Source organism: Choloepus didactylus, chromosome 10, assembly GCF_015220235.1.
Source record: "Choloepus didactylus isolate mChoDid1 chromosome 10, mChoDid1.pri, whole genome shotgun sequence".
Lineage (NCBI taxonomy): Eukaryota > Metazoa > Chordata > Mammalia > Pilosa > Megalonychidae > Choloepus > Choloepus didactylus.
This window is the reverse complement of record NC_051316.1, coordinates 86,411,798-86,433,361: the sequence shown is the minus strand read 5'-3', so window position 1 is coordinate 86,433,361 and position 21,564 is coordinate 86,411,798. Positions and strand designations below refer to the sequence as shown.

Sequence of the window (21,564 nt, the reverse complement as noted above, 5' to 3'; positions counted from 1 at the left end):
CTGGCTTCTTGGGGTTGAAGTTGAACTTGGCTCACCCTGGGGTGCTTCCGGCTCTCTCTTTCTGGGATACTAGGCAACGGATTTAACCTTTTGTGACCCGTAAAGAGCTGCATTCTTGCTAAAGATTGGCGTTAATACCGGTTGTTTGGAAGCTTTCAGAAGCTGCACGATTGTCTTGTGAGTCTCTGGCTTCGGTTCCCCATAATTTACCAATTCGTTGGCCCCTAGCAACAAAATAAGCTTGACATTGATTGCCTTTGCCAACATTTATCGAGCGTCTATTAGAAGACCGGTAGTACTAGAAACTGCGGGTACAGTGGCAGATTTTGAAAGGACTGATTTCACAGAGCTGAGTTGAGCTGGGAAAACAATACAGATAATTTGGTTATAGTCTAAGAATATGGCTGGAAAAATAACTAGAAATTTTAATTGGAACTCAGTGCTATGAAAAGGTAAAATTGAAGGACCCATTTTGCAGTGGAGGAAGCACGTGGAGAAGTAGGTCTCAGAGATTATGGATTGTTTAGTAATATGTATTGTGTGAAACATTATCTTTAAAAAATAATTTATTGAGTTTCTATTACGTGCCAGGCTTACTCCTGTCAATGTTTTATATATGTTTTAAATTTCGACAACCCTTTGAGGTTGATTTTTTAATTCCCACTTCTTAAAAAAAAAAAAAAAAAACAGACCCAAAGTCTGTAATTTACCCAAGGCTGCAAGCTTAGGAAATGCTCCGAATTACTCTTCAATTACTGTAAGCACATCCTCCCACTATTACTCATGCTTTCAACAAAGATTCAGTGCATTCCCATGCTCAAAATTCTTCTATCACCCCGTTAAGGTTATATCATAAAATCTAGAGTCCTTTGAGTGGTGTAAAGGGCACTTCATAAATTGACATCTGCCTTCCTGTTCACCATCAGGCTGAATTCTGAGCAATTGCCAGAACATACTATGCTTTCCCATATCTGTGCCTTTACAAAGGGCATTCCCAATGCACTCAAGTGTCCTCCCTTGTAACATACCCCTACTCACCTTACTCATCTCAAGCCCTGGGTCTTAAGGGAAACCTCCCAACTCAGACAGACGGAACATGCATTCCTTCCCCTGGACTCCCCTACACTTTGAACAAACCTCCATCAGGGTAATTACATTGTATTTGTCTTACAGTTATCTCCCTGCTGCATTCTGAACTCCCTGAAGGCAGAAGCTTTGGCCTTTCATCTTTGCCTCTTCACCAGCTGTGCCAATTTGAATGTATTATGTCCCCTAAAATGCAGTTATCTTTGATGCAATCTTGTGTGGGCAGATATATTACTGTTGATTAGATTGTAATTCTTTGAGTGCTCCCATGGAGATGTGACCCACCCAACTGTAGGTGATAACTCTGATTAGATAATTTCCATGGAGGTGTGGACATGCCCATTCAGCACGGGCCTTGATTAGTTTACTAGAGCACTATATAAGCTCAGGCAGAAGGAGCGAGCTTGCTACAGCCAAGAGGGACACTTTGAAGAATGCACAGGAGCTCAGAGAGGAGCTTCAGCTTACAGAGACATTTTGGAAATGGCCTTTGAAAGCAGACTTTTGCTCTGGAGAAACTAAGGACAAACGCCCCAAGAGCAACTGACAGTGACATTTTGAAGAGGAGCTGCTGCCTAGAGAGGAACATCCTGGGAGAAAGCCACTTTGAAACCAGAACTTGTAGCAGATGCCAGCCATGTGCCTCCCCAGCTAACAGAGGTTTTCCGGACACCAATGGCCATCCTCCAGTGAAGGTACCCAATTGTTGATGCATTACCTTGGACACTTTATGGCCTTGAGACTGTAACTGTGTAACCAAATAAACCCCCTTTTATAAAAGCCAATCCATTTCTGGTGTTTTGCAATAAGGCAGCATTAGCAAACCAGAACACCAATTAACACAGTGCCTGGGAGACAATGGGCACTCAATAAAGGTTTTAAAGGAATGAAGAAGCTTCAGCTTCCTGTGGGCTTAAGGAGACCAAGTACCAGATGTGGATCCAGTTGTCAGTTCAGTGGGGAAAATATGTCATGACTCTAAATAACTGGAATGTAGTGGGTTGCTCCATGACATTGAGACAGGCATAAAGATCTGCCAGAAAATCATACAGACAGAAAGTAGAATGCAGTTTAGCAGTAGTGGAGAGGGGTGGAGGGTGTTAATGAGATGTTAATGCATAATGGGTGCAGGGCTTCTGCTTGGGATGAGAGAAAACTTTTGGTAATGGATGGTGGTAATGGTAGCACAAAATTGTGAATGCAATTAATGCCACTGACTTCTATGCTTATGAATGGTTGAGAATGGAAATTGTAAGTTGTATATATGTTACCACATTTTTAAAAACAAAAAGAGAAACTGAAGAGACAATGACAATTAAATGCAATACATGATCCTGGACTGGATCTAATGATAGAGGAGAAAATGCCCAAAAGGACATTATTGGCTTAATGGAAAAAATTAGAATATGGACTGTATGCTTTATATCAATGTTAAGTTTCTTGAACTTGATAACTGTGCTTAATATGGTTTTGTAAGTGAAGGTCCTAGTTCTTAGGAAATACACATGGAAGTTTTAAGTGTTAAAATAGCATGATGCATGCAACCTACTCAAATGTTTAGAAGACAGATAGATAGACAGATAGAAAGATAGATAGATAGATAACAGATAGATTGATAGAAAGAATAGGATAACAAATGTGGCAAAATGTTAAAGTTGGTAAATCTGGGTATCTGGGTAGGAGATATATTGGAGTTCTCTGTATTGTTTTTGTATTATTCTTGCAACTTTCCTCTAAGTTCAAAATTGTTTCAAATTAAAAATTTAAAAATAAAGAAGAGCTGCAGGGGTCCAAAGGAGATGCAGATTTCTGACAAAGGAAAGTTAAAACACACTCCATGGTTTTAAATGATGAGGTATTGCAGATAGTGAGACAGAATCTTCTGTAATTAATAGGTCCAATACAAAAAATCCACCACACAAATGCAGATTGGTGTCGGTCATAGAAGAATATCAGATCCAGAATGAAGTCAGAAGAAGAGGAAATGGACTGAATCAGAACAGAGGCAGTCCTCCTAAGCCCCTCCTGGCTAAGACTTTCAACAAGTTAGTAGGAAAGTCTGGTCATCAATTGTTGAAACACAAAGCATAAAGTCTATAGTTTATTGTGTATAGTTGTGCTTAAGTTGATTGTAGTAAACTGTTTGTAGTTCATTTGATAATGTGAACTTAATTGTTCTCAAGTTTTTCCATTGTCATCCTGAAGTCCAGAGTAAAATAATTAATGCTAGTATTGTTACAGAGACATGTCTGGACTGAAAATTATAAGCATGATTCTGGGGTCTAGGATGGACAACAGAAGAAAACTGCCCTCTTATAAAATGGGACCTGAATAAGCTCTCCCTGTTTGGGTGTATGAACTTGAGCCCTTTTCACATTAGAATCTCTGGGTCCAGAGATCATGGACATTTTAAAACACAGGCACAGCTTTAGGAGTATGCAGTTTCTCAACAAGTTGCTAACAACATACTTCAAAATTTCTTATTTGGAACCTGATGATTCTTAAATTAATTAGAATCTCAATAGCTTTGCTAGTCAACATTCATTATATAGTCACTTAAATCTAAGCCTTGAGGAATACACTGACAACTAGGAATAATAAAAATGAGAATGGAATCCTTGAAATACTAGCTCCTTATCCCTGGGATTTTATCCTAATGAGAAAATTATCATTTATATAGTTTAATTATAGCATACATTTTTTAATTTTATGATTTTATAAGGAAAGGCAGTCTCCAAGAAAAATTAAAAGCCATCTATATGAATGTCCAAATTGTCAAGAACGATTTCTTAGCCTGGTTGAAAATTGTGTGCTCTCTCCATCACCTTGCAATTTGAAGAACTGCAAAATCATGAATAATAAAAAAGGATGTTAAACTTTTCAAAAATCCAGATGGGTACCAATGTCATTGAGAATTCCCCAGAATCACCTTGATTGCTGCTTTAAGCCTAGGAGGCTGAATTGAATATCACTTACCAATTTCAGTGGATTGGCTTTAAGTGACAGTTTCTATAATGACATTGGTGCCTATATTCCTTACTTTTAAAATTGTGCAAACATGAAGTCCACATTTGTATCAAACAGAAAACATGCAGACTTTAAACGGTAACATTCAGACAACACTCACTATTGCTGGAAGCTTGCAAATCACTTCTCTGTTTTGGGTCTTAGTTTTCCCTACTGTAAAATGAGTGAGCGGTACTAGATGTCCTTCTAGCCTTGACTCTAGGGTTTTTATATTTCCTCAGAATCACTAGACAAAGAGATATTGCCAATGAAATGACTGGGAACCCATAAGAACTCAGGTTATTTCTTGCAGAGCTTGAGGCTGAGTATAAAGAAGGCATGAAGTCTTCATTTTCCAGTAATAGGTGGCAGGGAAATGTGTCCATTTGTGGGTTGGTTGTTCATCATTCCTACTCTCCCCTGATGTCCCTTCCACCCACACTGCCCTGTTTCTGGACACTCAGCCCCATTGGCTGCTTTTCAACACACAAGACTCTTGCATTTCCCAGTGTCCTTTGCTTATCTTGTTCCTCTGCCAGAAGAGCCCCTTGCCCTCTCTGTCTCATAGACTATCACTCTTTCTTATTTTTCCTTTTAATTTTATATTTTGATGTAATTCTACGCTTCAGAAAAATTGCCAAATTAGTACAAATGATTCTTGTAAGCCCTTTAACCACATTTCCAAAGTGCCAACTTTCTACCACATTTGCTTTATCATTCTCCCTCTCCCCCCATTTGGAAATCATTTTCAAGCATAATGCACCTTTACTCCAAGTACTTTAGTGTATATATATCCTTAAAAAACAAGGATATTCATTTTACCATAATAGAAATATAAAGATCAGGAAATTAACATTGACACAGTACTATTATCTAGGCCTTATTCAAATTTTGCCAGTTGACCCAATAATATCCCTTATGGCACAAGAAAATCCTAGCTCATGCATTACATGTATCTTGTCCCTTTAGTCTCCTTTAATAGAGAATAGTTCCTCAGTATTTCTTTGTGTTTCATGATACATTTCTGAAACAATCAGGTCAGGTGTTTTGTAGAATGTCCCTTAATTTGTGCCAAATCAATTTGGTAGTACTCTATTAAAACAAAATAATGTATGACACTATGACCTTGACTCAGCAAACCCATTCTAGAAATCTATCCTACATCATACTCATGCATAAGTATATATGTACAAAGATATTCATTGGGACAATTAAAAAAAATCAGGAAAAAATTAAATATTCATCAATAAGGAACTGATTAAATAGCATATGGTACATCTTTAAAGGAAAACTTGTATATTTCTCCATTTAATTCTGACAGTTTTGCTTCAGCTCTTTGGAAGGTATGTTATTTAGTGCATGAATTGACCCTTTTGTCATTTTGAAATGTTCCTCATTATCTCTTATAATACTCTTTTCTTGAAGTTTACTTTATTGGATATTAATATAGTCACTCCAGCCTTCTTACTGTTTGTGTAGTAAATTGGTTTTTATCCTTTTACTTTCAACCTGTCTTTATATAAAGTGCACATCTTACAGACAGCATATAATTCTATATTGCTTCATATCTATTCTGACATCTTTGACTTTTAATTAGAGTGTGTAGTTCATATCCATTTAATGCAATTATCAATGTAGGTCTAGTTGTCTACTCTGTTTTCTCTTTATTTCATCTGCTTTTGTTCTGTTACTTCTTTTCTGCCTTCTTTTGGCTTAATTGAATATGTTTAAAAATTCCATATTGATTTCTCTATTGGCTTTTGGCTATACCTTTCTGTATTATTTTTGCCAGTGGTTGCTCCAAGGGCCATAATATACATACAAGAATCTTGCATCCACTAGGTCCTTTTTCCTCCCATGTTTTATACTATATTTGTATATTACATCTTCTTATGTTATGTAAGTGATGAAATAATATTATAATTTTTGCTTTAGTTATGTATCTTAAAGAATTTAAAAGGAAACAATGTCTTTTATATTTATCTACATATTTATCATTTGTAGTGCTACTTATACCTTCCTAAAGATTTGAATTTCTATGTGGAATCATTTTCCTTCAGCATTTCTTGTAGCATAGGTCTACTGATGATGAATTCTTAGTTTTTATTAACTGAAATATCTTCAGTTTGCCTTCATTCTTAATTTCTTGACTGAAATAAAATTTACATACATACATTTTAAAGTGTACAGTTCAGTGGTTTATAGTGTGTTTATAGATGGTATAACCATTACCACTATCTAATTCCAGAACATTTACATCACCCTAAAAAGAAACCAACCCCTTATCTGTTAGCTGTCACTCCTAATTCCTCCCTCCCACCAGCTCATAGCATTGGCTAATCTACTTTCTGTCTCCATGGATTTGTCTATTCTGGACATTTCATGTAAATTGAATCGTATAATATATGACCTTTGTTTTCAAGGTTCATCCATGTTATAACATGTATCATTCCTTTTTATGCCCAAATAAAATTTTATCATATGCATGTACCATATTTTGTTTATCCAGTCATTAGTTGATGGATATTTGGGTTGTTTGCACATTTTTGGTTATTATACATAATGCTGCTATGGACATATGTGTACAAGTTTTTCTGTGGATATATGTTTTCAATTCTCTTGGATGTATATGTAGGAATGGAATTGCTGGGTCATATCGTAACTCTGTGTTAACTTTTTAAAGGTCTGCCAAACTGTTTTCCACAGCATTTGCATCATTTTACATTCCCACCAGCAGTGCATGAAGATTCCAATTTCTCTGCATCCTTGCAACACATGTTAGTTTGCATTTTTTTAATATTACCCATCCTAGTGGGTATGAAGTGATATCTCATTGTGATTTTGATTTACATTTCCCTAATGCCTAATGACATACTTTTTCATGGGCCTATTGGCCATTTGTATATATACTTTAGATAAATGTCTATTTAAACATTTGCCCAATATTTGAGTTGTCTTTTTATGTTGAATTGTAAGTGTTCTTTATATTTCTAGATACGGATTCTTTATCAGAGAAATATTTTCTCCCATTCCATGGGTACTGTTTTTATTTTCTTGATGGTATTCATTGAAGTACAAAAGTTTTAAATTTTCATGAAGACAAATTTATATTTTTTTAGCTTGTTGCTTGTTCCTTTGATGTCATATCTGAGAAACAATTACCTAAAAAAAAAAAAAAAAGAAAGAAACCATTACCTAATCCAAAGTCACAAAGATTTATGCCTACATTTTCTTGAAAGATTTTCATAGTTTTCACTCTTACATTTAGGTCTTTGATCCATTTTGAGTTAATTTTTTTATATGGTGTAAGGTGCAGATCCATTTTTCATTCTTCTGCATGTGGATATCCAGTGGTCCCAACACCACTGAATTGTCTTCTCACCTTGTCAAAAAGCAATTGACTGTAGGAGGCGGGGCAAGATGGAGGCATAGAGAGGAGTGGAAGCTAAGTAGTCCCCCTGGAACAACTACAAAAAATCAGAAACAACTAGTAAATAATCCAGAATAACTGCAGGGGGACAAACAAGACCATCCGCTCATCATACACCAACCTGAATTGGGAGGAATGCCTGAGAACACAGCATAAAATCTGTAAGTAAAACCTGCAGATCCAAGTTGTGAGACCCCCTCCCCCATAGCCCGAGCTGCAAAGCCTCATGGTGCTAGAGAGAAGCTCTCTCCCAGCAAGTGAATATAGCTCAGCTGAGCTCCAACTGGGGTTTTAAGTAGCAAGTGTGAACTGCTCACTACAGGTACGCATTCCCAAACAACAGACAGAGGCTTTGGGTGATGACTGACCTTGGAGAGCTGGAGGGTCGCCTTGGACTGGGTCTGAAGGGGACTATCTGTTTCTTTTTTGGCTCAGTGGAGAAAGCCCCAGTCATATTCAGTTTCCAGGGCTGTGACCGGGGGAAGGGGGGAGACACCACAAGCAGAGAGCGAGACCATTGAAATGCTAATGACCTCCACCTGGGAGGTCTGTCTTCTCTAGGAGGAAAGGGGTGGGGCCCTTTCCATTCAGAACCAGACCCCAGAGCCTGGGGGAACATGGCCATACCTCCTCACACCAGTCAAGAATTATAGGCTAACAGGCATCACCTGCTGGGCAGAAAAGCACAGTGACCCAAGGCATCAAACGGTGGAGCAATTTTCTAAGACACACCCTCAGGGAAACCAGATACTGAATAGTTCTTCCCTCTGGGACCTGAGCCTGTTCTGGTCTGGGAAAACCTGATTTGGATAACCAAGGAAACCATGCCTAGACAACAGAAAATTACAACCTACACTAAGAAAAACAAAATTATGGCCCAGTCAAAGGAACAAACGTACACTTCAACTGAGATACAGGAATTTAAACAACTAATGCTAAATCAAATCAAAAAGTTTAGAGAAGATATTGCAAAAGAGATAGAGGCTGTAAAGGAAACACTGGGCATATATACGGCAGAAATCAAAAGTTCAAAAAAACAACTAGTAGAATCTATGGAAATGAAAGGCACAACACAAGAGATGAATGACACAATGGAAACATACAACAGCAGATCTCAAGAGGCAGAAGAAAACACTCAGGAACTGGAGAACAAAACACCTGAAAGCCTACACTCAAAGGAGCAGATGGAGAAAAGAATGAAAAAATATGAGCAACGTCTCCTTGAACTCAAGGATGAAACAAAGGACAATAATATATGTATCAGTGGTGTCCCAGAAGGAGAAGAGAAGGGAAAAGGGGCAGAAGCAATAATAGAGGAAATAATTAATGAAAATTTCCCATCTCTTATGAAAGACATAAAATTACAGATCCAAGAAGCGCAGCGTACTCCAAACAGAAGAGATATGAATAGGCCTACGCCAAGACACTTAATAATCGGATTATCGAATGTCAAAGACAAAGAGAGAATCCTGAAACCAGCAAGAGAAAAACGATCCATTACATACAAAGGAAGCTTGATAAGACTATGTGCGCATCTCTCAGCAGAAACCACGGAGGCAAGAAGGAAGTGGTGTGATATATTTAAGATACTGAAAGAGAAAAACCGCCAACCAAGAATCCTATATCCAGCAAAGCTGTCCTTCAAATATGAGGGAGAGCTCAAAATATTTTCTGACAAACAGACAATGAGAGACTTTGTGAACAAGACACCTGCCCTACAGGAAATACTAAAGGGAACACTACAGGGTGATAGAAGACAGGAGTGTGTGGTTTGGAACACAATTTTGGGAGATGATAGTACAACAATGTAAGTACACTGAACAAAGGTAACTATGAATACGGTTGAGAGAGGAAGGTGGGGAGCATGTGAGACACCACAAGAAAGGAGGAAAGATAAAGACTGGGACTGTGTAACTTGGTGAAATCTAGAGTATTCAACAATTGTGATAAAATGTACAAATATGTTCTTTTACGAGGGAGAACAAGTAAATGTCAACCTTGCAAGGTGTTAAAAATGGGGAGGCATTGGGGGAGGGATGCAATCAGCATAAACTAGAGACTGTAACTAATAGAATCATTGTATTATGCTTCCTTTAATGTAACAAAGGTGATATACCAAGGTAAATGCAGATAAGAGGGGGGGATGGGGAGGCATGTTAGACACTTGACATTGGTGGTATTGTCTGATTCTTTATTCTACTTTGATTTAAGGTTATTTTTCCTTTTGCTGCTTCCTAGCTGTCATTTTTTCTTTCCTCTTTCTTTTGTCTCTCTACCTTCTTTGACTCTCCCTCCTGCCTTGTGGAAAAAATGTAGATGCCCTTATATAGATAGTGGTGAAGGTGGTGAACACATAAATGTATGACCATGCAGAGAACCATCGATTATTTACTTGGGATGGAATGTATGGTGAGTGAACAAAACCATATTAAAAAAAAAGGGTTGATGACAAAACCTCGAGGGCAATATACTGAGTGAAATAAGCCAGACACATAAGAACAATTATTGTAGGGTCTCACTGATAGGAATTAATTATAATATGTAAACTCATAGACATGAAATATAAGGTACCAAGATATAGGACGAGGCTTAAGAATGGGGAGTGGTTGCTTAGTATGAGCAGAATGTTCAATTAGGATGAACTTAAATGTTTGGAAATGAACAGGGGTGTTGGTAGCAAGATGTGAGAATAACTAACAGCGCCGAATGGTGTGTGAATGAGGTGGAAAGGGGAAGCTCAGAGTCATGTATGTCACCAGAAGGAAAGTTGGAAGTCAAAAGATGGGAATGTATAAAACTGAATCCTATGGTGGGCAATGTCCATGATCAACTGTACAAATACTAGAAATCGCTTCCATGAACGAGAACATGTATGACAATGCAATTAGAAGTTAATAATAGAGGGGCATATAGGGAAGAACTATATACCTATTACAAACCATATACTTCAGTTAGTATTTCAACATTTTTTCATAAACAGTAGCAAATGTACTATACCAATACTACGAGTCAACAATTGAGGGGGGTTGGTTAGGGATAGGGGAGGATTAGAGTTTCCTTTTCTTTTTTTCTTTTTTCATCTTTCACTTTATTTCTTGTCTGGAGTAATGAAAAGTTTCTAAAAATTGAACAAAAATTAAGTGTGGTGATGGATGCACAGCTGTATGAGGGTACCCAGGGGCAAGTGATTGTACACTTTGGATCTTTGGATAATTGTATGGTATCTGAACAATCTAAATAAAAATGAAAAAAAAAATACACTGGATAGGATAAACAGCAGATTAGGCATTGAAAAAAAAGCAATTGACTGTAAATGTAAAACTATATTTCTGGTTCTCAATTCCATTGCATTAATCTAAATGTTTATCCTTATACCAGTACCACACTGTCTGGATTACTGTAGCTTTATAATTTTTGAAATCAGGAAATCTGAATCATGAGTCCTCCAATTTTGTTCTTATTTTTCAAGATTGCTTTGACTATTCTGGATCCCTTTCATATCCATATGAATTTTAGAATCAACTTGTAAATTTCTGCAAAAAGGCCAGCTGGGATTGAATAGGGATTACATTGAATCCATAGATGAATTTGGGAACCAGTGCCATCTTAACAATATTAAGTCTTCCAGTTCATATGAGTATGGGATATCTTTCCATTTGTTTAGGTCTTCTTTAATTTCTTTCAATGATGTTTTGAAATTCTCAGTGTATAAGTCTTGCACTTCTTTTGTTAAATATGTTTCTAAGTATTTTGTTCTTTTTTTTCTATTGTAAATTGAACTGTTTCCCTAATTTCATTTTCAGATTGCTAGTGTAGAGAAGTAGAATTCATTTTCATATAGATCTTTTATACTGAGACTTTGCTAAACTCCTTTATTAGCAAATTTAAACTCCTTTATTAGTTCAAATAGTGTTTTTATAGATTCCTTAAAATTTTCTGTATACAAGATCATGTCTTCTGAAAATAGAGATAGTTTTACTTCTTCCTTTCCCGTGTAGATGTTTTACTTACTTTTTCTCGCCAATTTGCCCTGACTAGAACCTCTGGAACAATGTTGAATAAAACGGCAAGAGCAGAATCCTTGTTTGTTCCTGATCTTAGGGAAGAAAGCATCCAATCTTTTACTATTAAGTGTGATGTTAGCTGTAGGGTTTTGTAGTTACCCTTTATAGGGTTGTGGAAGATACCTTCCATTACTAATTAGTTGAGAGTTTTTTTCATGGAAGTGTGTTGAAGTTTGTCAAATGCTTTTTCTGTGTCCATTGAGATGTGTTTTTTCCTTTATTCTAATAATATTCTATATTACATTGCTTGATTTTCATATGTTGAACCAACCTTTCATTCCTGAGATAAATCCTATTTGGTTATGGTGTACAATTCTTTTTATACGATCCTAGATTCAGTTTTCTAGTATATTGTTGAATATTTTTGCATAAGGGATTTTTTTCATGAGGGATATTGGTCTGTAGTTTTCTCTTCTTCTGGGTCTTTGGTTTTTGTATCAGGGTAATACTGGCCTCATACAATTAGTTGGAAAGTGTTCCCTTCTAATATGTGAAAGAGGTGGTAAAGTATTGGAGTTAATTCTTATTTAAATTTTTGGTAGAATTCATAGGGAAGATGGGCTTTTCTTTGTGCAAAGTTTTTGGATTACTGATTGGTTCTCTATTTGTTATAAGTATATTCAGATTTTCTATTTTTTAATATCAGTTTTGTTATTATTTGTCTTTCCAGGAATTTGCCTATTCTATCTAAGTTATCTAATTTTTTGACATACAATTGGTCATAGTATTCCCCTGTATTCCTTTTTATTCCTCTAAGGTTAGTAGTAATGTCCGAACTTTCATTCCTGATTTTAGGAAGTTAAGTCCTCTCTCTCTCTCTTGCTCCCTCTAGCTCTCTCGCAGTGTAGCTAAAGGCTTGTGAATTTTGTGGATATTTTCAAAGAACTAACTTTTGGCTTCATTGATTTTCTCTATGGTTTTTCTATTCTCTATTTCATTTATTTCTACTCTAATCTTTATTATCTCCTTTCTTCTGCTTGCTTTCAGTTTAGTGTTCTCTTCTTTTTTGTTTCTTAAGGTGAAAGAATAGGTTACTGATTTAAGATCTTTCTTCTTTTTTATTATAAGCATTTACAGCTATATATTTCCCTCTAAGCATTACTTTAGCTGCATCCCATAAATTTTGAAATGTTGTGTTTTTATTTTCATTCATCTCAAAGTATTTTCTAAGTTCTCTTGTGGTTTCTTCTTTGACCCATTGCTTATTCAAGAGTGTGTTGTGTGATTTCCACATATTTGTGAATTTCTGAAATTTGCTTCTGCTATTGGTTTCAAATTTCATTCCATTGTGTCAGAGAATGTACTCTGTATTATTTCAGTCCTTTTAAATTTATTGAGAACTTGCTTTTTGAGCAAACATATGGTGTATCCTGGAAAATGTTCCATATGGACTTGAGAAGAATATGTATTCTACTGTTGTGGGGTGTTCTATTGATGTCTGTTAGGTCTAGTTAGTTTATGGTGTTGTTCAAGTCTTCTATTTCCTTGTTGATCTTCTAATTGTTGTATCCAATAGTGAAAGTCAGTTATTGAAGTCTCCAACTACTACTGTTGAATTGTCTGTTTCTCCCTTCAAGTCTGTCAGTTTTTGCTTCATGTTTTTTCAGGCTAGGCTATGTTGTTAGGTGCATATATGTTTATAATTTTGCTAGGTCTTCCTGATTGATGATTTCATCATTATAAAATTTTCTTCTTTGTGTCTAGTAACAATTTTTGTTGTAAAGTCTATTTTGACTGGTTTTAGTATAGCTTCATTCCCTAACAGCTCCTTCATGCTATTATTATCATACAGATTATATTTTTATACATTATAAGCCCATCAACCCAGTTTTATAATTATTGCTCTCTGCAGTTGTCTCTTAAATCAGATAGAAGAAAAGTGTTAAAAATAAATCTATAACTATACTATCTTTTTTTATTTACCTGTGCAAACACCCTTACCAGTGTTCCTTATTTCTTCATGTAGATTTGAGTTACTGCCTAGTGTCACTTCATTTCACACTGAAGGACTCACTTTAATATTTCATTTATGGCAGGTCTGCTAGCAATGCTTGTTCTCAGATATTGTTTATCTGGGAATTTCTTATTCCCTTCATTTTTTTTTTATTCTTTTAAGTTTATTGTCACCAAACAGAAGTAAAATTCTTTCCTTGGTTATTTGCCTATTATCTGGTAGCTGATTAAATTTTAATTTTTTTTAAACAAAGGTTTGACTTTTTCCTTTATAAAGAATCTCCTTCATTTTTGAAAAGTAGTTTAACCAGAGATAGAATTCTTGGTTGACAGAATTTTTCTTTCAGCACATTGATTATGTTATCCCACTGTCTTCTGGCTTCCATAAGTTCCTATTCAGAAAATGACTGTTAATCCAATTTAGAATCCTTTGTACATGTTAAATCATGTCTGTCTTACTGCTTCCAAGATTCTTTGTCTTTGTATTTTGATAGTTTAATTATGGTGTGTCTAGGTTTCAGTCTTTTTGAGTTTGTCCTATTTGGAGTTCTTTGAGCTTCTTAGATGTATAGATTCATGTTTTTCAACAAATTTGGGAAGTTTTCAACCATTCTGTCTTCAAATATTCTCTCTGCCTTTCTCTCTCCCTCTCTCTCTCTCTCCCCTCTCTTCTCTCTTCTCTTTTCTCTTTTCTGTTTTTTTCTCTCTCTCTTCTCCTCCTTCTCCTTCTTTTCTCCTCCTATTATGCATATGTTACTTGATTATGACCCACAGGTCTCCAAGACTGTTCATTTTTCTTCATTCTTTCTTCTCTCTGTTCCTCTGACTAGATAATTTCAATTTTACTATCTTGAGTATGCTAATTCTTTGTTTTGCCAACTCAAATCAGCTCTTGAGCGCCTCTAGTGAATTTTTGACTTCTGTTTTGTACTTTTCAACTCTAGAATTTGTATTTAGTTCTTTTTTTATATGTATAATTTCTGTCTCTTTGTTTGTATTCCTTACTTGGTGAGACATCTTTCTCACATTTTTCTTAGTTCTTCAGACAGGGTTCCTTTGGTTCTTGAACATATTTATAATATCTTATTTAAAGTCTTTGTCTATTAAGTCCAATATCTGGGCTTCCTCACAGACAGTTTCTATTGACTGCATTATTTCCTGTGTATGGGCCATTTGTTCCTGTTTCTTTGCATGTCTTGTAATTTCTATTGGAAACTGGACGTTTTAGATAATGTAATGGGTTTATCCTGAAAAACAGACTCTCCCCCTTCCAGGATTTGTTGTTGTCATTCTTTGTTTTATGACTTTCCTAAGCAAATTATATAAAGTATTTATTATTTGTTATGTGTGGCCACCGATGTCTCTGCTCAAATAGCTTAGTGAACTGATCAGACAGAGATGTCCTTAAATGCCTTGACTCAAGTCTACCAACCTTTGCCAAGGGGTCTGTGTCTGTGCTGGTGCTCTAACAAGAAGTTTACATATCTGCCTTACCCTTCACTTCCTGCTTGTGCAGAGTCCTAAGGTCAGCCAAATGTGAGAGATTAAGGCCTTCACAAGTCTTTCCTGTCTCTTCTAGATTCCCAGGAATATTCTGAAGCTTTCAAACCCCCTATGGACCTCTCATTCCCCCAGAATTTCCTTTTTGGTCAGCTTCCTCTTTGTCCCCCAACTGTTATTGCTATCTTAGGCAACTGCAAAGTTAAACAATTGCCACTGATTGTTTTTGACAAATGCCTGGGGGAAAATACTGTTCACAGTAAGCTCTGAACTTATTGTGAGCTCTGAGACAGGTCAAATAATGACAGTTCTGTGGGGATGGTGCTTGTGGGCAACCCCAAAGCCATTCTCCTCCTCCAGTGTCTGCTGATTTTCATGGCTACCTTGGTTGGAAGGCTGTTGCTTTCAAGATTACTGCAGAGCTGAGGAAAAAGGGTATAGGAATAGGGAAAGTTAAAATATCTCAAGGCTTGCTGATGGTTTTCTTTAATAAACACTCCCTTGGAGTGTTGCAAGCTATTGGTTAATTTCCAGAGTTCTGAAAAGTCAGTTTTGACAATCATTGCCATTATTCTCATTGGTTTATGGAGGAGTAGATTTTGGAGATGCCTACTCCACCATTCTAGAAGTGCTCTCTCCTGCCTTTCATTGTTTAAAGGTATTTCTGTTATATTTAAATTCCAGACTGAAATTTCTTTCCAGTACTTTAAAAATATTGTTCCATGGTCTTCTGGCCTTCATTGTTCCTAATGAAGAGTCAGATTAGTTGAATCATTGTTCCTCTGTATATATGTTGTTTATCTGTAGAAGATTTAAAGATGGTCTCATCATTGTTTTTTCAGCAATTTGACCATGATGTGCTTAAATGTTGTTTACTTTGTATTTATCCTGCTTGAAATTAGCTGAACTAATTGAATCTGTAAATTTGTGTGTTCCACCAAATTTGGGAAATTTTCAGTCATTATTTCTTAATTTTTTTCCTGCTTAATTCTCTTCTCTCCTTCTTGGATTCCAAGTACACATATGTTAGACCTTTTGTTTTTGTACCACAGGTCAAGTCACAGAGGCTCTGTTCATGTTGTTTTAATTTTCCTTTCTGTTTTTCAGTTGGATTTTCTTACATCTGTTTTCAAGTTCACTGACTCTTTCTTCTGTCATCTCCAATATGATATTAAACCAATCCAGTGAGTTTTAAATTTCAGATATGTTGTCCCTCAGTTCTGATCATTCCATTTAATTCTTTTTTCTCTGGTTTCCATTTTTCTGCTGAGATTTTCTATTTCGTTTGTTAAGAGCACATTTTCCTCCCTTAAGTCCTCAGTCATAGTTATAATAAATAGTTTGGAATTATTATCTGCTAATTCCAACATTTTGGTCATCTCAAGGTTGATATCCATTCATTGATTTTTTTTTCTTGAATATGGGTGACATTTTCTTGTTTTTAAAATTATTTCTAGTAAATTTGGAGTGTATCATGGACATTAGGATGACACATTGTAGAGACTCTGTATTCCATTATGTTACTCTTAAGAGTACTGATTATTTTGTTTTAACAAGCTGTTAACTTGGCCTCATTCAAACTTCAAATTGTGTCTTTCTGTAGTAGGCAGCAGCTGTGTCTGTTCAATTCTGTTAGCTTTACTAGGCTATGTGGAAGCTGTCTTGTGCATACATTTCAAGGGTCAACCAGATATTTGGCAAAGTTTTTACACAAAATGTAGGGCTCCCCCAATGTAGGTTGAATTGTGTCCCCCAAAAAAGATATGTTGAAGTACTAATCCCAAGTACCTCAGAATGTGATCTTATTTGAAAATAGGCTCATTACAGATAGAATTAGTCATGTCAAAATGAGGTCATAATTGAGTAGAGTGGGCCCTTAATCCAAGGGTGGCATCCTTATAAGAGATACAAGGTAGAGAGAAATGGCAGAGGGTAATGACAGAGTCAGAGATTGAGTTATGCCATAAGACAAAGAATGCCGAGGATTGCTGGCCACTGCCAGAAGCCAGGAGAGAGGCATGGAACAGATTCATCCCTACAGACTGTAGGTGGAGGATGGCCTTTGCAACAGCTTGATTTTGGACGTCTAGCAGAACTGTGAGAAAATAAACATCTGCTGTTTTAAGCCATCCAGTTTGTGGTACTTTGTTTCGGCAGCCCTAGCAAGCTAAGTTGTCTTCTCTGTGTCTCTCTCCTTTCCAGGGTTTCCTCCTTTACTTTCTAGTGGCTGTTGTCGTTCCAAACTTTGTTCTCTGGTCTTCAACCCAGTAAGACCATTGTTTTTCTCTCTGAGTTTTTCTTTTTTGTTTTTAATACTCAAACATCATGGAATGTAAATATCTCTCAAAACATTTTTTGGTTTGTGTTTATATAGGAAAAATTTATATTTCTATTCCCAAAATGCAGTACAACAGTTTTTGGGAAAATTCTAATAAAGGCCATGTTACTGCATTTAAAGCACTGTTAACAGCCCTGTTAATTATCTGGTGATCAGGAAGTCGTGTTTAAAGCATTTTGTATCATAATGTAATAATTTATTGGTGCATTGGCATTTATACTGGTTTTTAGTTCCATTTTAGGGAATTAGTTGGGAATTTGGGTTTGACATGTGTTTCCATTAATTACTATTACCCCAAATAATTTTAATTTAATATTTTAATATCTTAAAATTACAGTGTTTTCTTATTTCTCATGATTCTGCAAGTAGATTGGGTTCAGTTTGGTAGTTCTGCTGTACATATTATGGCTGGAGTAACTCATGTGGCTGCTGCATTCAGGGCAGTTCAGGTGGGATTGAAACATTCAAGATGGCTTCACTCACGTATTTGGCACCTTACCCAGGATGGCTTGATCAGCTGAGGACTGGCTTGGCGTCTCTCTCCAGCAAGATAGTTGAATTTCTTGCATGATGGCTCAGTGTTTCAAGACAGCAAATGCAGAAGCTGTGAAGCCTCTTAAGGACTATGCCTGGAACTGGCATAACGTCACTTCTGCCACATTCGGTTGGCCAAAACAAGACCAAAGCCAGCTGTGATTTGAGAGAAGAAAATATAACACTACCTTTTGATGACAGGAGCAGCATGTGTGCATAGACAGATGAGAAGAATTGTTGGCAGACATCTTCGGAGACAAACTGTCACAGCATGTAAAGCATTACAATTGTTACCAGAAAAAATAATGGGATGAGATCCGCAGTTAGTGTTTTCAGGCAGAACATTCAATTTTCAGGAATATATTACAGATATTAAGCATGAGATGCCTGTATATAAAGTGATCCCATTTTTATAAAAATATCTTTATGTTTGTAAATGTGTACATGTCATAGTAACAGAAAATATCTAGAAGTATACTTCATCTGGGAAGTGGGTTGGAGGAAAGAGAAAGGGTAGGGAGAGGTTGGGCTTCCAATTTTTATTTAATATGCTTTTGAATTGTAACTTGTTACAAATGTGTATTCATGTTATAATTTTTTAAAAATCCAAATCAAATTTTAATTTTAATTTTTAAAATATCCTTCTTTATATGGAGTAAAGAAATCTACCTAACTGATCCATTGCTACTACTTCAGTGTTCTGGAGCCTCACAACATATGTTAAGGTATTAGAGAGCTTGGATTTGAACTCCAGATTGTATACTTTTTCTATCTCTCCAGGTCCACTCTTCTCTACTTTGCTCTAAGCCCTGGGAGGGCTGACCTCTATGAACTGCATTCCTTGTCTTCTGGCTTCTGGTTGGGATGGACAACGGAGTGCATGAGCAGGATTTAGAAGGTGAGGAGAGGCATGACGTCAGGAGCTTAGTCAGCTAGGCTCCCTCTCTGCCAGGCCTCCGTGAGTTGGCTGTATTCCTATACAAAAGACACAGCCCTTTCAAGTGGCCTTCGCCATCAGCCACCCCTTCTCTTCCTTCCCCCTTCAGGTCTAGGGTTGGTGATGGAGGTTTCCTGGGGTACTGTGCCACACTTGTTGGTTTCCCTAAGCCCTGTCTACCACTTTGTAAATAGTCCCTTCATTAAACTATCCTCACTTACTCATTTGGAATGTACCATCTGTTTACTGCCAGGACTCTAATTCACAGACCTACCAGTTACTAAGTGGATACATCTCTGTGGGCTGAAGTCAGCATCCCAGCAAGACTCCAAGGTCATAGAAGTTTTAACAATCGCCTTGCAGTCCTTTCTGGCATCACTTTTGCATATATGTAAGTCCTAAACTGGGTATCGGGGTGGGAAGAGTTTGATGAGGTAAGGAAAGAGAGCTTGCTGTTTTTTACATCAGCTATATAGACCTGAGACGTGGGACTCGCCCAAACCACAAGGTTCTGGATCCCAATCATAACTGTTTAATTGAATATTTGAGACTGCATCTTCTTCAGATGGGAAAAAAAATATTCCTTCCTCCTCTGCTTCTGATTCTGCTCATCAGCCATTGCCAATATCCTGGCTTAGCAACTGACAATGCCAATGCCATGCTGGCTACTTGAACTTGGGGCTCAAGGCTACAAGGAATTGAGCCCATTCAAACTCTTGATCCATAACTGCCTCTACCACAAAAGCCTTAATGGACTCCATCTCTCTTGACCCATTTGCTGGCAACGTACATATTCATCATTTTGAAGGACTCAACCTCTACCTCCCTAATTCATTGCAGTCGTGGAAGAAAAAATCCTGCCTCTAAAGAAAATTCAGAACATTGTATTCAAAGAAAGGAATAACTGAGCATAAAATAAAGAACCTGAACTGAAAGTCAAAGGACAGGTCTGAAATTCTAGATGTGACATGATTTTACTGTGTGAACCTCCAAACTACTTTATCTCTGTACTTTTCGATTTCCTCATCTATAAAATGGGAGTTCCCACATTCTAAGATTCTTCAACCTATTCAGCCAGTGCTAATAAATCTTCTACAAGTGATATCAAGGGCTTGTTTAAACTGTTCCCTCAGTCTGCTCGTGCTTAACGTCTCTCTGGGCTCGTTTCTAATTACCCTCCTATTGTTCATGAGGAAGTTTGGTGGATTCACCAGCCTTAATTTTTAGTGTCAAATTTAAAGGCCGCATTTAAAGCTTCAGAACTGGAGCCAGATGTTTTTCCTAACGCTATTAAATCTTCTCATCTAACCTTGTTTCCAGGAATATTGTGAGGTCTCCTCTCAGAGAGACTCAGACAGAAGCATGTCGTTGGGATCAGAAAGGGAAAATTAAGGATCATGCTGTATGGTCTGCTTCATCATCCCTCCTGTGGATCTGGCTCCCATACCCTCCAACACACACACTTACCTGCAAGAGAGACTTCTCCAGGGCAGGCACGCAGTCTTATTCATCTCTGGGTCCCCACACACATGCATTAATTCCCAAAACATGACCTGCCCTAGAACCAATGCTAGAAGGAGAAGGGAGAGAGCGAAGGAAATCAGCATTAAGACAGGTTTCGTCACTACTCTGTTCCCACCCTTTCCCACTCCCTGGTCCCCTAAACTCAGATCTAGTTACTGACTCTTCTTGAGAGCCAAAGAACCTTTGAATTCCTTCCATGCTGAAATCCTCTACTTCTGTAGGAAGACACGGCTTCTTTGGTTAATTAAGAACAAGAATAGGACTGATCAGCCTCCTGGTCCTCAGCACACTGTCTTCGTGACTTACTACCAGTTCCCTGGGACCTCAGCTTTAGAGCTTCCTTGGCTCTCATGCAGAGATTCATTTAATAGATATCTATTTGAGCGCCAGCTCTGCCCCAGGCCTATACTGGGTGTTTACAATGGACACTGGATGTCACCCAGGCCTATATTGGGTATGTTCTAATACAAATAAACTGATCTATAAATAAATGTGACATAAGGTGCTCATAGCTTCTAAAATAGATGTTTTATGGAATTCATGGGGACACAAGAGTGGGGGTTCACATATAATTGAGGAAATGTAAAAAGTCTTAAGAGGAAGTGACTCTCTATATCTTGAAAGAGGAGTAAGTGTTCTCTGGTGAAACTGGGATCAGGGGAGGAACGTGCCAGGCAGGAGGCTTGGCCAGAGCAAAGGCATAGAGGGAGGACTCAGCCTTGTGTGTTTGCAAAATTGCAAGTGAGCTGATCTAACTGGAGCACAGGTGTTGGGAGATGGAGGGAGAGAGGAAACGTGCCATGAAGGAATAGGCTGGGAGGCTGTAGGAGAAGCCAGGGGCCAGGTCACAAAGTCCAAGTATGCTAATTAGGGAATTTGGTTTTATCCTCAAGTCAAATAGGACCCATGGAAGCTTTTAAGGTTTTAAGAAGGGTAACAGGGTCAAATATGGGTTTTTTTACATTTTCTCTAATGGCTAATATGGGGAAGGTGAGATGGAGGTAGCAGTCCAGTTTGGAGACTATTGCTTTAGGCCAGGTGAAAGGCAACACAGTAATGGTGGAATGGGAGCAGTGATGCCTGAGCCAGCTCATGAGAGCCGATTGTAAAATTTCCAGGAATTTTGCAAGCCGATTATTAAACAGCCATTATAAAAAATTGAATTATACAAAAACAAACTTACCAATAAATT

General features: G+C 37.2%; 1 long non-coding RNA gene across 1 annotated transcript; it reads left to right on the top strand.

Moving 5' to 3' along the window:
- Nucleotides 1-1,724: 1,724 nt before the first annotated feature.
- LOC119504916 lies at nucleotides 1,725-19,124 on the top strand. The gene is made up of 3 exons (XR_005210653.1): nucleotides 1,725-1,781; nucleotides 18,692-18,809; nucleotides 19,102-19,124. It is a non-coding gene; the product is annotated as an uncharacterized LOC119504916 (long non-coding RNA).
- The last annotated feature ends 2,440 nt before the right edge of the window (nucleotides 19,125-21,564 follow it).